The 23,301-nt window shown below is 40.5% G+C and overlaps 1 protein-coding gene across 10 annotated transcripts in view; it reads left to right on the forward strand.

Annotated features, from left to right (window-relative positions):
- Positions 1-18,242: 18,242 nt before the first annotated feature.
- CALD1 (caldesmon 1) overlaps positions 18,243-23,301 on the forward strand; it is a 188,924-nt gene continuing 183,865 nt past the window's right edge. For 4 of the 10 annotated variants that reach the window (XM_030308478.1, XM_030308480.1, XM_030308481.1 and 1 more), the window contains exon 1: positions 18,244-18,562. The gene's annotated coding sequence lies outside the window, so the exon portion shown is untranslated. Of the gene's footprint in view, positions 18,563-19,816; positions 19,912-23,301 lie in introns of all 10 variants that reach the window. The other 6 variants (XM_030308485.1, XM_032592452.1, XM_030308479.1 and 3 more) reach the window with 5 other exon arrangements.

The following is a 23,301-nucleotide window of genomic DNA, read 5'->3' on the forward strand; positions in this document are numbered from 1 at the left end:
TGATTACAGGGGACATTGAACATCTTTGTATACGCTGTTACTTGGATTTCCTCCTCTGTGAATCCACTTTTCATATCTTTTGCCCACTCGACCATTGGGGGTCTTATTGACCTTTTTATTGCTGTAGGAGTGCTTTATATATTACGGATTCTGACTCAGGCAACTTTAGGGACACCCCATGTCGTAGTCTACTTGAATAGCTCCTCCTGGTGGTGTGCAGTATACAGCCTGTGCAGCCGTTCCTGGTTGTTTTGAATCTTTTGTTTGTGATGAATTATATAAATATTTAATCCTTAACCTGTCTCTGTCTTTTAACTTTGCTTATGTTATTTTTCACAGTAACAAAATCATTTATTTTTTTTAGTTGTATCTGTTAGTCTTTAACTTTGTGTTGTTTGCCTTCTTGGTTGTACTTAAAAATGGGCTTTCCTACAACATTTTCCCGTATTTCCTCTGATTGCTTTCATAGTTTTTGTGTGCTGTATCTTTAATGTACCTGAAAATTATTAGTGAATGATGTGAAATAGGGATTTTTTTTCTAATGGATAACCAAGAGTCCCCACAAATTATTGGATAGCTATCCTTTCCCCCCTGTCTAAAAATACTACCATTATTATATATTATTTCCCCTTACATTCATGAGTCAATTTTAGGGCTCTGAATTCTTGCGTTTTTTTTTTTTTTAATTCTGTTCTTATGATTAAAGTAATATTAAAGGCGCCTGGGTGGCTCAGTCGGTTGAGCGTCCGACTTCAGCTCAGGTCACGATCTCGCAGTCCGTGAGTTCGAGCCCCGCTTCGGGCTCTGTGCCGACAGCCCAGAGCCTGGAGCCTGCTTCTGACTCTCTGTCTCCCTCTCTCTCTGCCCCTCCCCCGTTCATGCTCTGTCTCTCTCTGTCTCAAAAATAAATAAACGTTAAAAAAAAATTAAAGTAATATTTGAAGGAAGTATTTAACTTCACCAGTCAAGTGTAATCACTGTCTGTTAATAAGTGAGAGGTTGATATTGAAATAAAATCCACTCTACATTGATTTTAATCCATAGGGTAGAACATAATGTTGTAGTAAATTATGTATAAATTATATGGAGTTCTCACTTCTGAAAGGAGACTCATCTATCTCAATAACTTGTTTGCCATCTTTATAAAGCCCCACATTGAAGAACCCCGTCTAGAAAGTCTTATATAGTTAGAACTGGTAGATCTTATGTGATTCTTAGACACAAGACACAGGTGCCCAGTTTAGCAGCTAACTTGTTTTGTTTCTTCCTGAATATTGTGCTTGACTTGAAAGCTCTTAACTGAATTTAACCACATACGTAGTGAACTAATACAAGTTAATTAGTATATCCTTTGACTTTAAATGAATTGGTCACTGCAACAAAAGTGCAAAGATATTATAAATACATGAGCTTTTTTTTTTTTTTTTTTAAATTTTTTTTTTTTCAACGTTTATTTATTTTTGGGACAGAGAGAGACAGAGCATGAACGGGGGAGGGGCAGAGAGAGAGGGAGACACAGAATCGGAAACAGGCTCCAGGCTCTGAGCCGTCAGCCCAGAGCCCGACGCGGGGCTCGAACTCATGGACCGCGAGATCGTGACCTGGCTGAAGTCGGACGCTTAACCGACTGCGCCACCCAGGCGCCCCATAAATACATGAGCTTTTACACGGGGCCATGAGAACCTTAAACACGGGCTACATCTGATAGCAGTGTGACAAGTAGGAGGCACCGAATAAATATTTGGAGTATGAATGAAGCTAACATCCAGCTTAACTTTGAAGCAACATTTATGCTTTCTTTTTTCTCGGCACTTTACTGATTTGCTTCATTCAGAGTAGCTCTTTTGTTCTCACTGCTTTATGACATATGATACTAGAACTTGGCATGAATCTGGCTTTCTTAGCCAGAAAACTTGGAGTCAATTTAATTCTTTTCTTTGGGATTTATTTAAACCCAAGATTTAATTATTTGGTTATTGGTTAAATAAGAAGCAACCTGAAGTATAGCTCTTATTATCTATATTAACTTTCCATATGGACCAAAGAATGAAAACTACACTTACTTTACTATCCCTTCTCTCCAGGCAGCACTGTCTACGTAGAATAGAATATGAATGGCTCTCTGGAGTTGCTCAGTACACAGTATTGTCCTCCTTCCATCCCAACCCCCATGCTCTGTCTGTATTTTTCTAATCCAAAAGAGCCGCTTGGCCCTGACTAGCCTGCTGTCTGCTGGCTTGTAGACAGATAGACTCTGTAGCTCCATGTCACTTGAAGACCTCATTCCATATACTACAAAGATTATTCGTGAAAATAGCCCAGAGACTTTCAGCAGTTTCCAGCTCTGAGTTCTTATCAGAGCTTTTCTTAAGAGTTCAAACTGTCTCCTTTGTGACTATTTTAAAGATACGGGGTATAGTAAGATTCTTTTCAAATGGTTATATAGGATGATAACTTGCCTACTCACATAAGGCTTAGGACCACTGATGATGCATGAGTGTTTTGATGGCAGCAGAAGATGTGCTTCTGGAGTCAAACGTACGGTACAGAGATTCTGTTCAGTGTAGCAAGCATAGTCTACATTTACACACCAAGAAGCTTCCCATGAGTATATTCTGCATGCTGGTGTTTTTAAGTAATACTGACGTAATCAGACTGTTGTGTGCAACTCTGTTCTTTCTTAAAGCATGTGTGAGATAATGCAAAGTCAAAGTCAAAACTCCTACTAGACTCATAGATTCTTAGGAGTGAAAATGCCTTAGAGATCTTTTGGTCTAACCATCTGAATTTAGAATTGGAATGACTTCATTGTTGACTTGATTATATAAACATAACTATATTAAGCATACTAATAATGATAGTGAATAAATGAAAATTAATGTACATATAAACTTTAAATGAAGTGATCATTTGGGATATATCTATAAACACATGAAGTTTGCTCTCTTAAAAAAAAAAAAAACAAACCCATAGCACCTATTGGGTGTGTGAGAGTGTATGTTTGCATTTGTGCAGTGAGAAAAATGTGAGGTGGAGAGGTTACTGATTACCACCCATTCGACCGATATAGGAATGGTTAAAATGTGGAACAGTTTCCAGCTACACGTGGAATTCTGGCTGGCTGCTTTTCTACTTCAAAGTCTGTTTTATTTTGTGAAACACTTTCTTATCACATTTATTTATTATTCCTCAAAGGGATGCTGGGAAGGAGACTGCCTTTATTGCTATTCTCATGTTGACATGTGAGAAAACCGAGTTCACACAGAGCTTACGTTCTCTTCCTGGAAATATATACTTAAAATAACCCACAAGATCCAGCCTCTCTCTGTCACTCAGCTCAGCACCCTCTTTTCTTTCCTTTTCTTCCAGTCCTAGGGCCTTTCACACACATGAAACTGATGTCACGTGGAAATCCCCCATATCAAAGGCTGTGTAGAAATCCCCATGGGACACCGGATTAGGCATTTCCCCTGTGTGCCTGGAAATATACGCACACGGGATGACACCTCTAACCTTGGGAAGAATACCTACGATACAAAAAGTGTACAATTAACAGAACAGAGTTGGTTGCCTACAATGGGGAGGAGTGAAAAAGAGGATGTTCTGAAAATAACAAGAAGTTCTGTTTTTGCTTCTCCCCACCCGCACCCCTTGCCCCAACCCAGTTTTCCAACAGATATCTTATTCCAACATTTAAGAAAAACTTTAGTGTTTTCCTCTCTGCACTCAGTGGAATTTCACCAATTTCTTTGGAATGACAAGTATCAGAAAAAGTTTTGTGGTTGCTGAAATCACTGTTCCATAATCTATGAAGAGTCAAGATCTCATAGAAAGAAAATTCGCAGTAGATTAACTTAAAGTTAAAAAAATGAAACTGGTAGTCAGGAGGCCACTTGGGTTTTAATCTTAGTTCTGTACTGATAATGATAATCACTCATAGCTAAGTACCTCTTAACAGTTGATAAAGCATACTTACATTTATTAATCTATTTGATCTTCACATCAACTCTTCAAAGCAACTGTTTTACAAATAAGAAAACTAAAACTCAGAGAACTTAAATGACTTACTAAGGTTGTTTTACCTATAATCTGTACTCTTTCTGTGTTCTGAAGGCAGGTGCTTAACCTATCTTGCTCCCCATAAGTGAATATTTGCCAGCTATATGAGGGTGTGTAAGAAAAGTGGTGATAATATGGGTGGCATGGTTATTTGGAGTAAAAGTGCTAAATATATAAATAAATACATAATAATGAATAAAATTATTAATTAACACATTAAGTAATGACTTTAACTATAATTATTAAAGCATTAAATACGTTAACATAAATAGGTGTACTAATATATGACAATGAAATAATACAAAAATTATATATATATAGATACCATTATTTGTATGTTTAGTTTATTATTTATTATTACTTCTGAAATATTTGCAACCAGGTCTTTGCAGTTTGTAAACTGTCTTAAGTGGATGGTATTTAGCAGGGCCTGACCATTAGACACCCTTCTCTGTGAGTTTCCCAAGGAAAATAATATGTACAGAATTCAGGGTCAGACAAAGGATCATTTCATTTATTAGCTGGAGCCTTGACCCCAATCCAGGGTATGTGCCAAGTGAGCTCGGCTGCATGGTAATTGAATCTACAATTGAATCTTGAATCTTATCATTCCATTGAGGAAGGCTAGTCCAAAGCTCACCAGCCAGAAAAATGAAAAGGAAGTAGAAGAAAGGCGTGGCCAGGTGCTCTCCTGAGCATAGCCCCGGCTCTCCTTAATACTCGAGCCTGGTAAAGGTAGAGCATCTGACCCCAAATATATATGCCCTAAAGCTTTAGCCTCTAACATCTGGAAGATGTAGCCCATTTCCAAAGTAAGAAGAATCCCAAAATTTGAGAATGCTATCAGGAAGTCGAAATTCTCTAAAATTCATTCATTCGTCCCATAACATTCTATGCTAGGCATTATACCAGGTGCTGGGATATAGAGATGAGTATTTGCTTAATATGCAGAGAGAGACAGATAGACATACTGTGAATAATCAATTTAAATGAAAATTTCCCAGAAATTAGCCATTTGGCAGAGTGATTAAGAGATACAGAGGTGGTCTTTCTGAGGGCATGGATTCATATAGAATACCAGGAGATAATTCAGTTGAAAATAATACATGAACAAGGTCTATAACGTGAAAGAAGGCAATGTAGATGTCCCGGCAGGCAAAGAGAAGCCTGATGTTTTAGAGCTTCAAAAAGAAGAATATGCCAGGATTCCTCTAGTAGTATTTTAGGAGCAGTTCTCCTAGCAATAGGGTCTAATTCTTCAGACAGAAATGTTCCTAAGGAAAGGCAGTTTATTAGCCATCACTGGAATCACCCTCCAAGTTGGCCAGGTTCTTGGGCTTTGGGTCAAAACTTTTCCCTAACACCTCCTTTCTTTGTCCTGAAGGGAGATGCCTATTGGTCAGGAGCCTGGGTTCAAATGGCCACTTTAGTTTTTTGCCTTAGGATATGTATCCCACTTGAAGTTTAATAAGTTGGCACTCTAGTTTCTAAATCAACTCTGGCCATACTCATTTGTTTTTTTTATTATGATTATTCCTTCCCCACCTTCTAGAAGAATCATATGAACTAAGTGTCCCCAAAAGTCCATACATGGGTAGTTCTGTTCGAGGTATGCCTGGTATTCATGAGCATGTGGGAGGGCTGTAGTCCTTGGTTCCCTTCCCCCAGCCACCTGCACCTCTTAATTAGGGTAGCAGCAATAAGATTCCAGGGTTCCTGGCCTAGACCCAAACTTGCAGTCACCATTCCCTGAGCACTGACTTGAATTCTCAGTTTTAGTACCAGGTTTGTATATAGTTGAACGTAAATAATTTTTGTTAAGACATCTTAATTGTTTGTATTTTTAAATTCTGGTCCCAAAAGGCAGCGTTGAGAGAAAGAGATTAAATGGGTGTAATATATAGCCCATAATTTTAAGATATGGCCTCTGTTTCTAAAAGTCCTGTATGTCTTATTTACCACTGTGTCACTAGGACCTAATAGAGCTGACAACACATAGCAGGCACTCCAGAACTATCTGTTAATTATTAATTAACTATTAACTAATTGATCACTCAGTCACTAATCAATCTAGGAGATATATATATATATATATATATATATATATATATCAAACCAAGTAATTCAAGTCTGTAAATGATAAATAGAAAATGCACAGGTCTGACAGCAGGTTCTGTAGGCGGTCTGAGAATGGTTACTGACTGAAGGCTGAGATTTCAAGGACGGCATTGAGGTGCGCCCGGAGCTGGTACCAAAGGACAGCTAAGTGTAAAGGGGAGAGGCCCATGACTGAGGTCACAGGCAGAAGGTATGCCCCTTGACAAGAGTGGGGGCAGGGTTTGCATTGATCATCTAGAAGAGGCAAGAAGAGGGGCCTCTTCTAGATCTTGGTAAGATTGTAGATCTTGGTAAGATGCTAAGCCAGGTTTTGACTTCATCCTTTTGGTAGTAAGATGATATTGAAGATTTCCAAGCAAGGGAATTCATGATGAGAGCAAGAGATCAGGGCCAAATACATTTTTTTTTTTTTATTTTTCGTATCAGAAGAGGTAATTGTTGTAGACATGAGAAAAAATGAGATTTTTTTTTTTTTTTAAAACCCACTAAGAAAAAAAATGACCCCTCCCTCCTTGGTGACCTTCACTGGACAGGATTTTTATGACAGCACCTGCTCCGCTTCACTGCGCTTATGTGAGCACGTGTCTCTGCCAGCAAAAGGCAAGACCCTTTTAAGGGAAGAGGAGCCAACAGTGTCTCCTACAGTGTCCCCGTATTCCCAAGACTGAGAAAAGCTTCACTATGGGAAAGGTGCTTCATAAAAGTTTGTCCCATCAGTAAACAAGCATTTAGTTCAGAAAGCAACTCTACCAACACTTGATCTCCTTTAATTCTTTTATCTGCCCTGTGAATTCTCTAAGAGAGAGATCAGGCCGGGGCACTGGGGGATGTCCTCACTGAGGAAAAAGAACAGAAGGAAAAATCTAGAGGCCAGAGAAGTAAGACAACAGACCAGCCATCAGTGGCAAGAGCTACCAGAGATAAAGACAGAACCCAGGGGGGTCAGGGGATGCCGGGGAGGACTGCAAAAGGGTCCAGCTGCTCAGGGGTCACAGACACCACCTCTCAGAAGAGGTCAGGGGCTGAAGTCAAAATGTTCAGGGACCAAGAAGTGAGGTCATGAAAGAAGTGGGGGTGGTGGGGCTGCATCATACATTAATCATTTGGAGAAATCTGACAGTAAAAGAAAAGACAGGCGTGAAGCTAGAGGAAGCTAGAGTCATCAGAGGTAAAACCGGGATGTGTGTATAGACACAGGAGGGCGGGGAGCAACATGAGGACAGTACGAGGGTGCGTGCGGTGGCACAGGTGAAGGCTCGGAAGGAGGGGACATGGTGCGGTGGCACAGGCGTCTCAGACACACCCTCTCTATGATGTAAAGGGAGTACATGTCCAGCAGAGCTTGATGAGCGCTCAGATGCTTCTATGCTGCCGTTAGTTTGCATGTTCCAAACAGCCATCTTTCCCTGTGTATTAGCAGACTCCGCTATCTCTTTGAAAATGTTTTCTTTTCTTTTCTGTTTTTGATCTTAAAAATATCTGCCCCCCGAGAGAAATCACTGGTTCTCAGATGACATTCTGCTAGGCCAAAGCTACAAAACCTCACCCAAAATAGATCAAATATTTTAAATGTTTTCTTATTTGCACCCTTCACAAGTATGTCTGCAATGCAAAGCCAATTATGAGATTGGCTTTTTTTCCCCCCTGAAATGAGAGGAGGATATGCTTTCTGGTTGGGAGGGGACACCAGGTCTCACCACACGGTCTTGGTTAGATTAGACAGCCTTCGTTAAGCATGAGACAGGAAAAGGAAACACACACAGCTGGGTAAACACATGTGGTGCAAAGGGGTCTCTCTTAGCACTTGCCATTTGAGAGTCCATCTTGTGCACATGTCTGAGCTTCTCCTTTAGACCAGCAGTTCTTTAAAGGTAGGTGTGGTGTTTTTACAAGATAATAAAAGGCATAGAGCCTAACACTAAGCCTTGTAGGTAATACATGTTAAGAGGTTGGTTGCATGAATGAATGAATGAATGAATGCAACTGTCTGAGAGAAATCTGGCTATGGCTCTGAGTGACTCAGATACCCATCAGAGACCAAGAGGGATTTCTCATGGATGGAAACATTTTACTTTCCCTGAGGGTAGAGCAAATCCAGTAGAAATGAATGTGGGAAGAATGGAAATCATGGAGACATCCAGTTATCCTCCCTAGATCAAGAAATAGGGAGACAGAGATTTCTGATAGGGAGACTGAAGGAATTGGCCACTCAGTGAGAGTGGGGAAAGGTAACATTTGTCTCATAAGCTCCTTCATACTGGGTCTTCTTGGATTACACCCTCTTTCCATCTCAGATCATCACCCTTATCCCATACAACCAAAGCCCTTCTTCTTCTACTTGATGCTCTGAGAGACCAGCCTGTCTTTAATCCTTCTGTGCCCATCAAAGTGGATCAGAGCTGGCCCTCATTTTATCTGTACCCTATTCCTAAAACAGTTGGCATTAAGGCACTAAGTTAGACTATGGCTTAAGGTGTTAGCCTTAAAGAGTAACTGTTGATCCTATCATGTCAGACCCTTAATACAAAGGTGTGATTAAGTTGAGGACTTCATATTCAGGGCAGGTCCTCTCTCCCTGCTAGTCTGGTTGGTCCTGAGTGAGCTCTACTGATGCCCTCAGAACAAAGAAGGGCAGTGACCCTTCCCTGTATCACATAGGTGACCAGATACTAGTGCCTTGGGGAGAGAAATCTCATTTGTATAGCAGTTTCTTAAAAGAAAAAAAAAAGTCTAAGGATAATGTACAATCTGTATATATACTCTGCAGAATTAACAAATGTAATTGTTTTGTCATCATTACTTGAGGTCTTCTTTTATACACTTCAGATAAATTTCAAGTTTCTTGATTTTGTGACTAGTATCATTCTTTCTACCTTGTTACGGGTAACCACTATGTTGAATTTGGAGTGGTTCTAGCCTACTGTTGCCTGGAGCCATAAATAATTCATATGAATGGAATCATTCCAGCTGCAACTTACTTTTTTTTTTTTTTCACATAATATGTTTTTGAGACCCAGGTGCATCTAATTCATTCATTTCAGCTACTATATAGTATTCCATCCTATACCATAGTTTATGTAGCGTTTCCCCTGCTGATTGCTGTAGGAATTTTGTGATATTGCTGTGACAGATAATACTCTGATGAGCTGCCCTTTACATGCCTCCTTGCTAAAGAACATGAGTTTCCTAAGAGGATATACCTAAAAGTGGGATTGCTGGACAAAGAAGGCATATACTAAATATCACTGCCAAGTAACTCTACAGAGTGTCCCAATTTACTTTCTTATCGAAAACGCATAGGATTCTGCACATTACCAACATCATTTAGTTTTACAAGATTAAATGTTTTTTTCTTTACCAATTTGTTGGCTGTGAGCTGGTGTCAGTGTTTTCACTTTCATTTTCCTGATTACTCATAAGGTTGAGCATCATTTCAAGGACTTTGGCCTTTGCATGTTCTCTTCTGTGGATGTTACATCCTATTCCCATTTTGTAATAGTGTTGCCCCTCTCACTCTCTACCTCAATTGATTTTTAGGCATTCTTGGATATTCTAGATTCTAATCCTTTATGCATTGCACATTTTCTCTTGGCTTGTCTTTTCACATTGTGTATGGTGACTTTTATTTAACAGAAGTTTTTCTGTCTTAACCAAACTTTCTTGAGTCTAACTAAATTTCTTTAGTTTACTTCTTAATATATACAAATATTAGTTAGCTTTTTCTTGGTAAAAAATGCTACAAAACCTCAGTGGCTTACAACAACAAACATTATTTCTTATGCCTTTTGCATAAGGCCTGGGTCAGTAGCAACTCTGATGGTCCTGGCTGGGCTCACTGGGAACTCAAGCTGAAAAGTGGACACGATCTGGGGTGTATTGTTTTCCTGTGCTTCTGTAACAAATTACCACAAACTGGGTGGCTTAAAACAACAGAAATGTATTCTGCCACAGTTCTGGAGGCCAGGAGTCCAAAATCAATGTGTTGACAGGGTTGTTGGCTTTTTCTGGAGGCTCCGAGGGATAATCTGTTCTATGCCTCTCTCCTAGCTTCTAGTGGTGACTGGCAAACTTTAACATTCCTTGGTTTGTGGATATATTGCCCCCATCTCTTCCTCTGTCTACACATCTCCATGTCCTGTGTGTCTCAAATCTCTCTCTGCCTTTTTCTTATAAAGACACTTGCCATTGGATTTAGGGCCCAGCTAGATAAGCCGGTATGATCCCATCTTGAGATTCTTAACTGAATTACATCTTCAAAGACCCCCATTTCCAAACAAGGTCACATTTGCAGGTTCTCGATGAATGTGTATGTTCAGGGGGTGGGATGAGCCATTCAACCCACTCTGCGGTGCTTGTTGTCATGGCAAAGGGCAGACGCTCAGGGGTAAAAACAAAATGTAATGCTCTTAAACCTTCCACCCTGAACAGGCACACCATCACCTCTGGTGCGTCCCATCATTCAAAGCAAATCACAGGCCAAGAAGTCCTTCTGAGAGCCCTGCAAAGACACATGGCAAAGACTGAGTGTTTAATCCCATTAAAAGAGTAACTGATTAGTTGGCTACAATTATCCAGTCTATCCCAAATTACCCTACTTTTAAAGTCCAATAATGCTCTGTGGCTTTTAATAAAAAGCGGTAACCATCCTCCCTACCCATTCTCATACCTGACCACCCACCAAGCAGTAGCTATCATCTTTTTCACAGTCTCCTTTTCTGGGCTTTAAATGTTGGGGTGTCGTTTTGTGCAGCCTTCTCTTCACTGTTTGCTTTCTTCCAGGTAACTTAGTCCTAGTTTAAAACACTATCTAGAAATAGATGACTCTCAAGCCTCATCTCTCCCTAAAACATCAGATTTGTATATCACACTACCCATCTGCACCTCCACTTGAATGCCTTTGGTCATCTTAATATGCCTAAATTATGTCTAATGTGATTCCCACACCTCCTTGCAAATCGACACTTCCCTCAGTGGTCCCTGCTTGTTAAATTACACCACTGACTCAGCTCTTCAGCCCATAAAAGGAGATATCTCTGATTCCTCTCTGTTTCTTATATTCCTCATCCAAACCAGCAATGAGTCCTGCTGTGTCCAAAATTCAATACTTTCTCAGTCCCCTGACCACAACTGCCCTAGTCCTGGCCAACACCTCCTGCCTGTAAGGAGGCAATAATTTCCCCTGCTTCTACACTGGTAAGCTCCCAGCTCGTTCTACAGGACGACGACCAGAGTGATTTTTTTCTCTCCCCACTCAACACCTCCCAGTGACTTTCCACCTTATTTAAAATAAAACTCAAAGTCTTTACCATGATGATAAGGCTCTAGATGATCCTATCTGCTGTTGGTGATCACTCCTCCCCAATTACTCTGCAATCTTTCTTGTTCTTTAATATGCACCTGCTATATTCTTGCTGTCAGGAATGTCATTGCTTTGTATGGTCCCAGTGCTTGCCCCTTCATTTTATTCATCTCCATTGCAAACTTCTTCATAGAGGACTTCCCTGATTTTCTCTATTCCATTACAATTTCTTTATAGCATTTCCCACTGCCTGACATTAATACATTTATTAGTTAGTGTATTTATCTGTCTCCCTCCATCAAAATGTATTTGGCTCGCCACGCCTAGAACAGGCCCTGGCATGTGGTAGACACTCAATAAATATTTTTTCAGTGAATGAATGAACTATTTTTTGTGGGGGATCGGGAGAGGGTGGTATTTGTTTTCATATCCTTAAATAAATTGCTAACTCTACTATTTATTAAAATTTCAGTACTAGATATTAACTATTGATTTCCTGCTAAACAAAATGAGGGTTTAGCTCTCTTATCCACCATCATCCTACAAACATGTTCTTGCTTGTTATCCTTGGAATCTAATTACATCATTGTTTTGGTGAAATCAAAATATAGTATTTACATTATTATGACTGTAAATTTTTCTCACAGTTGAACTATATGGTATACAATGATCCCTTTTCCTTTCTCATATAAACATTTTGTTTTTCCTGAAATTATAATGACCTCAATCTTACACTTACTCATTTCCATGTACCTATCACAGATGCTTTCCCCAAGAAAAAATCAGGTAATCTGTCTACCTGATTTTCCTGAAAACGTCCTCTCTGGATCCCTCTGCTTCAGTCTTTACTTGTTGCTCTCTTGACCAGCTGTTATCCTGGAATTTTCTTTCACTGTCATCATGGGACTACCCTTCACTTCTGTCATAGTTTTGTACTCTCTATTTTCTGATCCTTATCTTCTGTCTCGGTTTCTGGTTTCAACCCCAACTCCTCCCCCACCTTTGGATGGAACATAAAACCCAAGAACTTGATAACTTCAGAATTAAATATGTTTTCATTCATTGTACTAGATGCCCAGTGGGCCCTTTGAATCTGGAAACTTGTGTCCTTTAGGTGTGGGAAATTTTAATGTTTTATTTCTTTGATAATTTCTTTCCCACATTTTTCTCTTTCCTCTTTTTCTGGAACACTCAGATGTGGGGTTTTTTATTGATTCTTTAATGTTATTTTCTTTCTTCCATCCTTTTTCTTCTAATTATCTGGCAGGTTTTTTTTTAAAACTTTATCTTAACATTTCTTGAATTGAATTTTTATAACTTTCTGCCACAGTATTCTTCATTTACAAGACCTTTTTCCTCTTCTCTGAAAGTGCCTTCTTAAAGCATCTTTCTCCTTTGGTGGCAACAGTATCGACTCTTATCTCTCTGTGAATAGTAATTATAATTTTCTTGAACTGTTCTTCTGTTTCTCACCTTGCCTCTTTTTCCTCTGAATTCCTTTTTCTGTTGTTCGAGTCTCTCAGACCATCTCCTTAACTTGATGTTCATATTTTTAAGTGTGAGGTGCTAAACAGCAGATTGGGAGTTCCTGTGCACAAGTTCACTAAAGGGCCTTGGGCAATGAGCCAGAAATTTCAGGGGTCCCTCAGTGTCTATGTCTTTAGTTCTTTTTTCCATGGGCATGCCACTTTGCCTACAGTGAAATCCTCCAGTTTCCTTTCTGCTGAGTACAAACCTGACTGTTGGTGTCCTGGTAACCTGCAGAGTGAGGAGACCGGGGGTATTCCAGTGTTCACCAAGTATACTTACATTTCAATTTTGTTTTCAGTATGAAGCCTCTTCCCTGTCCACTGTTTCGCCATTCTGAGGGCAGCACTTGCCTTCAGAGAATAAACTTGGAACTTCTGTCTGATTGAAAGAGGGGTGTTCACCTACGTGTGTTGGGGGTTCCTAGATCTGGGCTTTTAACTATTCCTTAGATTTTCTAAAAAAAATTTTTTCTAATGTTTATTTTTGAGAGAGAGAGGGAGTACGAGTGGGGGAGGGGCAGAGAGAGAGGGAGAAGGAGACACAACAGCTGAAGCAGGCTCCACGCTCTGAGCTGAGCGGTCAGTCTGCGCAGAGCCTGGTGCGTGGCTTGAACCCATGAACCATATCATGACCTCAGCCAAAGTCTGACACTTAACCAGCTGAGCCACCCAAGTACCCCCCTTACGCAGATTTCCAATCAAACCTGTTTTCTGCTCCATCCCTCACCTCAGATTCCTGGGGCTTCCAAATCCTGTTTTTCCTGGTTTTGAGACTTGAATTGGCTTTTTTCTCATCCACCGGCCCTTCTACTCCACAGGGCCAGAGTTCAGTTTCTTAGTTCTGTTAAGTCAATTACCAGCCATCTGTCCATTTTCCATATTCCAAAATTTGGCTGACATCTAGACTCTGTGTTGACTCCCTTCCAGTATTCTTTGCCGTGTAGGATTTACTGATGATTTTTTATTTCTGTGCTATCATTTTGGTGAGGTTTGGGAAGGAGCAGAAATAAATGCATATTGTGCATTTACTCTATTAAATCTAGCCATCTCCTCAAAGTTTTCAGTGTTTCCATCTGAACTTCTGTTTTTTTTATGTTGAAGAATCCTTCCATACTCCATTATAAAATTATTCACCTACAGCTTTTCCTAATCATCTTAAAGTTGTTTTTTTTCCCCATGTCATCTAGTTTCTTTTAGTATGGGGTGGGAATTTTGAATCTAACTTTATTGATTCTACATAATCGATGGTAACCTTACCACTAATAGAATAGCCCACCCTTTTCTTCCTCATTGGTTGTGTCTTTGCTATTATTTTAGAAGTTTCCATATATGCTTGGGGCTGTTTCTAGGTTTTCCACTTTATTCTAATAATCTATTTGTCTATTCCCAGGGCAATAATACTCACCTTAACTAGAATTGCTCTATAAAAATCTCAGTCCTTATTTTTAGATCTTTACTTTTCCATCTGAATCTTAGGATTGTTTTGTTAAGTTCTACAAAATATATCATTTAGGGATTTTAGTTGGAATAATAAATGCTACATAGGTTAAATCAAGGAAAATTTATATCTTTATAATTTTGAGGTCTGTCATTTGTAAAAGTGATATATTTCACCATTTATACGGGCCTTTTATTTCCTTAAATCCAGCTCTTCAATTTTCTTGCACTATTTTGTTACGTTTATTCCCAAGTAATGCACACTTTTGTTATTAATATGAATCATCTATTTTCCATTGTATTTTAAAATTAGAGACAGCTGGTTACAGGAACTCTGGAGTTTTGCATACTGAACTTGCTTCCAATAATTTTGCTAAACTCTTTTATTAATTCTAATATATTTGTTGATTCACTTGAACTTTTTACCCACACGATCCTATCATAGCAAATAAAGACATTTGTTTTCTTCCTAATTCCTATAGTTCTTCTTTCTTTTTTTCTTTGTCTTTGTCTTGGTTAGGACCTCCACCCCATTTTTTAATTGTAGAGAGATGATAGTCACCCTTGCCTTTTCATTGATTATAGTGAGAATACTTTACCATGTCGTCATTAAGCATAGTATTCGCTGTAGCATTCTGGTAAAGGTCTCATTACATGTTTAGAAAGATTCTGTTGCTGGTTTTTCAAGAACTTTTGTTTTTTCTGTGTAAGATTGCTAATTTTACCAAGTATTATTTTTTTATCTGTTGAGATGATCTTTCTCTTTTCTTTCGTCTACTTTTTTTTTTTTTTTTTTTTTTAACTTTGTAACTGCTTACATTGTATCATACTAGTTTACTACTGAATCACTAGATTTTCAGATTCGGACTGTCTCCACATTGGCCTTACCTTGTTTTTACACTGTTGGATTCAGGGTGCTAATTGTTTTCATCTAGGCTCAGAAATATACTTAGGATAGTTTTCCTCTTTTTGTGCTATCTTTGTTGTCCAGTTTTGGCATCAGCATTTTACCAGTCTGATTTTATTGTTTTCTAAACTTGAGTTTCTGGAAATACTTCATTTGAGTAAAAGAAGATGTGTGTGTGTGGTGGGGGGGGGCGGTATTTTGCTGCCTTTTAAAATGTTCAAAATATCTGTTATATTCAATTATGTAAATATTTTAAACTGGAAAATGTATTTTTTTATGGAACTAATTGAAGCGATTTTAGGTTTGAATGAAAAAGGTGTGGCCTGCTTTTACTTTTCCCAAACTGACTTGCAAGTGAAATGTAATTGCTCACTACTTATATACATGATTCCAAATACTCAGTTGGAACTGAAAAAATACAATGAACCATCCAGATGTTTCCAAATGTCTCTTTAGATTTGTTATGGTTTGATTAGGTAGATATAGCCTATGCTAGACAAGCTGTTCTTTATCTGGGATGGTCTGAGTGGGAATTATATTCCACAAAAATTTTCTGTATAAGTCCTGTGTATTTTTAGTGTTGTTTACAAATGACTTCTGGAAAAAGTAAATACTGTGAAAGTGAAGTTTCCCATGGTAGAGATTGGCAACATCTATCTTTTTCTTTCTTTTTTCTAATGAAATTTGTTAAATTATCCTTCCAACCATGTGGTTCTTGCACAGTGTCTACTTTCAAATACACAAAAAAGGCTGAATGATTGGTCATCCACTATGCCCTGAAAATGAGGTATTCAGAATTTATCTAGGGAAACATACTTCTCTTTTCTAAAGACAGAACCCAAAAATATTTAGCCATTTATCTTCTAAAAACCATGCAAAACGCATGTCCTTTCCATGTTTCCTGCTGATAATATTTTCCCCATTTGTAGTGCAACTTTTCTTTCCTCTGGAAAGCTGGTACTTATTTTATTCATAGATTGCAAATTATGCCCTGATGCTGTTTAACCAAAAGGCATTACTCACACAAGCGGGAAGAATGCGGCTTAGGATTGAATCAGCAGTGGCCATGGAAAACAGTGCATTAAAACAGGCCTCACTGAGTCACAGACCATATGGCCTGGAGAGCATGGGCCCCAAACATCCCTGGACACAGGTCATATCTTCACACAGACATCACCAACTGAGTTGTTTTCAGAGGTCATTGATGCCTGTGCCATGACATTTCCAAGCTCAGCAGTTTACCAGACTATGAACGGTTATTCTGTCTTTACAACCTGTCCACATACGGGACATCCCCAGTAGCGAAACTGGTTATGTTCCCAAAGTTTATTTCCAAATTATTCACTTGGGATCAGAAAACATTTTACCATAGGAACAAGTTTATAAACGGTGGTGCTCCACAAATGCCTGGTTGAGCCATAGTGTCCTTGAAATGCTGCATTGACTGTACTGTTCCCACCAGCCATTATTTATTCTGTTTCCCTGGGAAAGTGCATTCCGAGTTCTAACTTGGGATGCTTGAAGCTCACCTCTCCCTCTGCCTGGCAGCCTGCTCTGTAGCTTTTTCAGGCTGTGCTGCAGTAGGAGTTGGGAAGACGGGACAGGCAGCCTTCCCAAGAAAGAGATGAGCATAGGCTTGATATCGATGCCTGTGGGTAACTGGCTAATGCTGGAGGACTGAAGAAGGAAACCATCCAGCTGGATCAGTTACTTCCCAAGTCTTCAGTACAAGGCGCAAAGGGCAGGCACTTGTTCCTAAGTAGAGATTATTTTCGGGTCAGATCTTCGTAAATAGGCTTATATGGTAAAACCTAAGGTTTTTGGAGACCAAGCTTGTGGACTTGTAGTTAGTCAGGAAAATATGTTAAGTCTTCTTGGTCAGTGATGAGACAGTTTCTAAACACACAGCGATAAGGAGACAGAAATCTAGCACTGAGCTCCTGGCCTGACAAGTAGTAAGTGCTCCTAATTTTTTGTTATTGTGACTACTGAATTAAGTACTGATTGATGAATTGAGTGAATTCTTTATTGAAAAGTACAAAACCACAGGTTGTGTGCGCACGTGGGCCAGTTAACTTCATCCTGATTCAGCATTGCCTAATTCTGACCCTCTCATAGCCCACGTCCTACCAAGGAAGACTTGGTTGGAGCACTTTCAAGAAGTCGCTAAAACAGCAGTCTCATCTCAGTGGGCATACGCATTGTCTCTAGCAGTCGCAGAGGAAGTGCTGGGTCTCTTCACGCCCTCTCTGTTGTGCAGAGTTGCCAGCAATGTCTCCCTGTTGCCAAATCTGAGGAGACAAAGGGGAGGTGGAGAGGGGGGTGATATGGAAAACCAGTGAGGATCGCCAAGGCTGTAGGACCCTGCCTAGCTGAGTTTCTGGCACTACACTTATTCTGGAAAACATTACCTACTAAAAAAGACCTAAGTTTTTTTTTGTCAGTTGTTTTTATAACACATGTAGACATATTTTTAGGGGGCTGTGCCTCGTTCAGGTTAGAATGTAGTCTGTACATACAGACCCGGGTCCTGGCCATTGCAGACTTTAAAATTGTAGAACAATTTAATTTCATTTTGTATACATGGCTACTTTTAAGAGAAATATGCTATTAAGGCTCCCTCAATTTAAAAGCCTTCCCCACCCCCACCCCACTAAACATATGGACTGTTAACTTCTTGTTTCATAGACTGTGCTTTCTTTTTAAAGTTGCGTTTGTGTTCTACAAGACAGCCTCTTTCTCCAAGATTAACATTTCTTATGATTGTTCCTGACAATGGATTCACTTCCAGAGGCCCTGCTAAGGATAACCAAAAAAGGGCATGTAGCTGGCTGGTTTTGGCAGCCTGCGCGCAGTTTCAGAGCTTTTTAGGTCTCGGTTTTTCTGATGAGTGATTTCCTGAGCATGCCTAGGGAATGACAGGCATCTCCACAGGCAGGCTGCATCCACCTCGGCCGGGGTGTCGTCATTGGCTGCCTATTAGAAAAACTACAGGACAATGCATACCACCGACTGCCGACTGTAAACATAGGGGATATGTGTTCACTTAGCATGGACTTCTGGGAGGGGCTAAGGAAGGGCGGTCTGGAGTTTTATTGAATAGAGCAGTGTGTATTAGGCTGCCTGCCTGCCTGCCCTCTTGCTGTGCTCCTGCTAGAGAAATCAGTCCTTCCTTTCCGACTTAGTCCCCAGGAAGAAGTTGCAGCCCGCGAGGTAAGCCATGGAGGGCCTTCTTTTAATCTCTTCCAGAGAGTCTGGGGGCTTTCTCCGGGTTTCAGTCAACATTCCTGCCTAAGGTAGCTGGAGATGCAAGATTGTAAAAGCCAATAAACCATGCAAATTCTCAGAGCCAGACTGGGCTTTGCCGCCCTGCAGATGTTCCCGGAAGACAAACAGGATGAGATTTCAAGTTCTGTTCTTGGAGTTGGGACAGGACGGAGACTTATGCTCGGGGACCACTGGCAACCTTGAGAAGGAAAGCCTTTTGTTTAGGAGTGCAATGGGGATTCTACCTGATAGCCACAGGGCCAGGGTCAGCAGGCGTGCCGTGCCAGTCTGCCCACACCGGTGGTCTCGCCTACATCTTTTATTACCAGAGATTTAAAGAGGTTTTGCTTTAGAAACAACAACTTTTTAGGTTAATGAGAAGCCAAAAAGTAAAGGTTCTTAACCAAAGGCATTTACGTATTATTCTGCTACCTGTATTTAATTAAGACTGGACTTCTCGAGCTGCAAGGAAATAAGGTCAGAGTTCGTGGCAAGAGCATTTAGCACCAGTTGGGTTAATGTAACTGATCTGATATTTGCCAAGACAGGAAGATGCCTACCAAGGTCTGTTTCCTATAAAACCTAATAATGAGAGAATGCGTGTGCTGGTGGGTGTGTTTTTAGAAATCACATTTAACATCCTACCAAACCATTTCTTAACAAATCTTATTTTTCTGTTTGAAAGTGTGCCCCTGACTAGAGAATTTGAAAAGATGTAGTTTACAAGTGCGTTCCAGAAAGGGAGAAGCAGGCTTTCATTTCAAGATAGTCAGACATATTTGGGCATCTTAAACAGTAGTACAAGGCAGCAAGTTGGTAGTAGTCTGGAATTCCTTTTAGAAAGAGCTGATTGTAAAGGGTGGGGGAATTTTCGTGCTATGGTAATACATGGTCAAAAAAAGTGGATGAGAACAAAGTACTTGGTATTCATAGATCCCTTCTGTTAACAGGGCTATGCAGATGGACTTGTAAACTGGAATAGTAAAATCTTTCTCATGTGTTTGGCAAAACCAGGCATGTGTGGCTAGAGCTTGGGGGAGGACTAGGCAGTATGTGGCAAGAAGGGCAAGTCTGATAATTTTTAAATAAAGCTGGATATTAAAGGTTTCTAACTCCAAACAACTGACTCAGTTTGCTTTTATTCTGTCAAGTGAGGTGGCTTTGTGTTGAGATTCATTAATCTTTTCTCTTTGTATTTAGAAGTTTGGGGATAATTTTCTTGAGAATGCCTCTCTCCTCCTAGAAGTGATATATGAGAACAGAGTTCCCTGTGAATTTTCCTGGAACAGTTCTGAGTAAGTGTGGGAGAAAGGGCTGCAAGTGAAAGCTATAGTTTGATTATTGTCCTTCCCTCAAAGAGCTCAAGTTCCAAACTATTTTCACAGCGTTTTTAATGTCAATCAAAATATGGAGAGCAATTTCTTTTTCAACTGTTCTCTAAACCATGTAGGGAATGCAGTTTGGAAGGAAATCTATAATCTTGGGATTTGAGGATAAATTCCATTTTGAAACCAACATTTCAAAATCCCTGAAAGTTCAAACTTTGCTGCCACCACTCTCTCCTCTCTGCCTTGTGTGCTCCCCATCCCCCAACAACCGCAAGAAGGCATTTTTTTTTTTGAAATAAGTGTTCTACTTTCTATAGTGATGTGATGGAGCAAGGGGATTTGATATTTTACTTTGTATTGAACTTTAGGCGGCTCTTCGTGCTACTTTCCTCCAATTGAATATTAGCTAGAACACATCTCCCCAGATGGGGAGGTCAACAGAGCACAATGGAACTGCAGTGCAAAAAAAAAAAAAATCATTTTAATAAAGAGAAATACAATGGCAGAGGTCTGGAACAAAAAGTCACGAATAAAAAATTGATCTCAGTACAAGGAATGTGCAAGGACTGATCCATAGATAACATGCTGGGTTGTTTCCATTGTTCAAAGCCGATGGAATAAATAGAATAAATTAAATAATTCAGATTGAAAAATTTCTTTAAATAAATACACAATTCTTGCATTAAAGAGAAGAACCAGGTTTAAACTGAGCATGAAGGATTGAAATGAGATACATTAGAGCATGTCCTGATGGTGAGGCTATGAACAATTCTGATTGGCTTTTGTGACTAGCCTGAGGATTTCTTGCTCTGTGGCAGATAGTATAGGCTGGTCCTGAGTCCAGCATGGGTAGTCTCCAGTCTGATAAGCCTAAAATGCACCTCAATCGGCCCTTTCTTTTGTTTTTTAAGTTTATTTATTTGAGAGAGAGAGAGAGCACGAGCAGGGAAGGGGCAGAGAGAGAGAATCCCAAGCAGTCTCTGTGCTGTCAGCACAGGGCCTGACATGGGCCTCGATTGCAGGAGCCATAAGATCGTGACCTGAGCCAAAAGCAAGAGGCAGACACTCAACCAACTGAGCCACCCAGGCGTCCTTCAGTAGGCCTTTTCTTAAAAACACATATAATTGTCATGGAGACAACCTCCTGGTATCTTCCTGATACCATGAGTAGCATGGCTGCTCCTCAGTGAATCTTTAGCAAGACAGAAAAGTGACGTAGAGGCAGGCATGTAAAGGAATTAGCTCAGTCCCCATCTGCCTGCAGTCTATCACACGTCTTGGAAATGTGGTGGGGTGAGGCCATGGTGGGGGGACAGGGGAAAATGCTGACCAAGTGGTATGCAAATAGCATGGTAAGCCTGAGGAGGAGGTTAGATGTTGCCAAAGAATTTTCTGACTTTAAAAGAGATATCTGGGTACATTTTCTCAGAGCCTAAAAATAGAACTATTAGATACTTACCGAAAGGCCTTCATCTATGAAGCTAATCCAAGTTTGTCTTTAGAGAGATGCCCATAAGTTCTGAGTCCTTGGGTAATTTAAGAAGATACTTGCAACTCAGGCTTAACTTGGAAGCACTACCTTGAGAGCTCAGTCCTAGCACTAGTTCCCCTCTCAGATAGCCCAGACCTTTGAGGAAGCCATCAACTCTTGACCTCGTGTGTGGAATGGGCATTCTGATGCTTCTCCTACCTCCTATAGTAGTGAAGATGTCCAAATGAGATGAGGCTGTTTACCCCTCTTTTCTGTAGGCTGTCTGCTTCAAACTGTGTGCAATCTGAGGCCTCTAGACATTATGTTCATCTTGACTGGTACCCTCCACTTCTTACCTAGTATCCCTGATTATCTGTTCCTTCCTCAGTACCTTGACTAGTACCTTCTGAATTCTAATTATTTCTAGAACACCGAGCCCAGAGTCCAGGAAATACTGGTCCCCTCCAGTGTAGTCTAAATTTTGGCCTTGGTGATCAGTGACCAGGAGAACACAAGTATCAGGAGGCAGAATGAGATGGGTCGTCAGTGATGCAAGGCCCTGTCCAGGAACCGAGAAATCCGAAGATCTACTTGAGTAGAAGACCAGTGACAAGGTGCTGACAACAGAAAGGCCTTAGTAAATGAGGCAGTTTCTCTGCCTCCAGCCAAAAGCATGGAACTAATCCCAGCATGTCAAGCCTGGGCCTCGTAGAGAGGGTGAGGTAATCAGGAGCACCTGGCTGTGGTTCCTGTTGGTATTGAGACCAGACTGCTCCATGGATCTAGCCTCTACTCCTCTGTTTCCCTCGGTCTTTAGTATCCCCAGCTGGCTCTCCGGTGACTGACCCCTGGTGGCCTCCCTAACTTCCCTACCCCCAGTCTTCTATTTCTCCCAACTTCCCTAACTCCTCCCACTCCAGTTCACACAAGTGCTTTTCTGATCCAACACGGACAATTTGTAATGCCCCAGCTTTAGAATGAAGCCCAGAAAACAGCAGAAGGGTCATGATAGGGGAAGACCTCTTCAGTTTTTTTTGGCAGAGCAGGGAAGAGTTAGAGCAGACAGAGTAGATGTTGGAGCAGACTCTGTGGAAAAGAGTCACTCTGCTTTTCACCCCCAGACTCACCTTTGGCTGGCAGTGAGTGAGTGTGGGAGGTGGGCAGGAAGGAAAGGATGGCTGTGGGCACGCAAGAGAGGTGAGGGGGTAGGCCTATCATTGTTCTTCCCCGTGTTGTTGCCATGGATACCTTTGAACCTTGATAAAAACTCTAAACCCTCAGGTCCTTTGTGAACCCACCTTTTGTGATTGGCAGGTGAGAAGCCATGAGCCTGGGGTGGTTGGGCTGGCGAGTGAGGTAAGGTCTTGATTTCCATTGGAGACAAGGGTGGATGGGAACGGAGCATGAGTGGAGGTGTCCCTTCCTGTTTCCGAGATTTTTTTGAAGGAAGAAAGGATGGTGTAAATACACGGATACATAGAAGTAGATGACTTCATATGGCCTCCATTTCAAAGAAAGGAGATCATCTCTAGAGAAGCAGTTTTACGTGGGGAGCTTGTAGGGGCTGGAGAGGCTGGGAGTACCTCCAGTGAAGTGGGTGCTGAGAGAGCACCAAGAACTTAATAAAAGGAGTGCCAAGCAGCGGTCAAGGAGTAATTGAAGGAAAATAAATATTTGGGAGGGGGAAGTATTTTAAATGAATTGAGTGTTCTCAGTAAGCATTCATTTTAGTACGTGGCTTTTCTTTATATATACTTCAGTGATGGATAACTTGAAGATAAATTGCTTTTTAATCATTTCTTGAGGTTTCTGGCATTGTTTTGTGAATATACGGATGAAAACATTGGCTGTAAGGGACTCATCTTACTTGGAGAGGGGCATACTAA

This window comes from Lynx canadensis, chromosome A2, assembly GCF_007474595.2.
Source record: "Lynx canadensis isolate LIC74 chromosome A2, mLynCan4.pri.v2, whole genome shotgun sequence".
In the NCBI taxonomy this organism is placed as follows: domain Eukaryota; kingdom Metazoa; phylum Chordata; class Mammalia; order Carnivora; family Felidae; genus Lynx; species Lynx canadensis.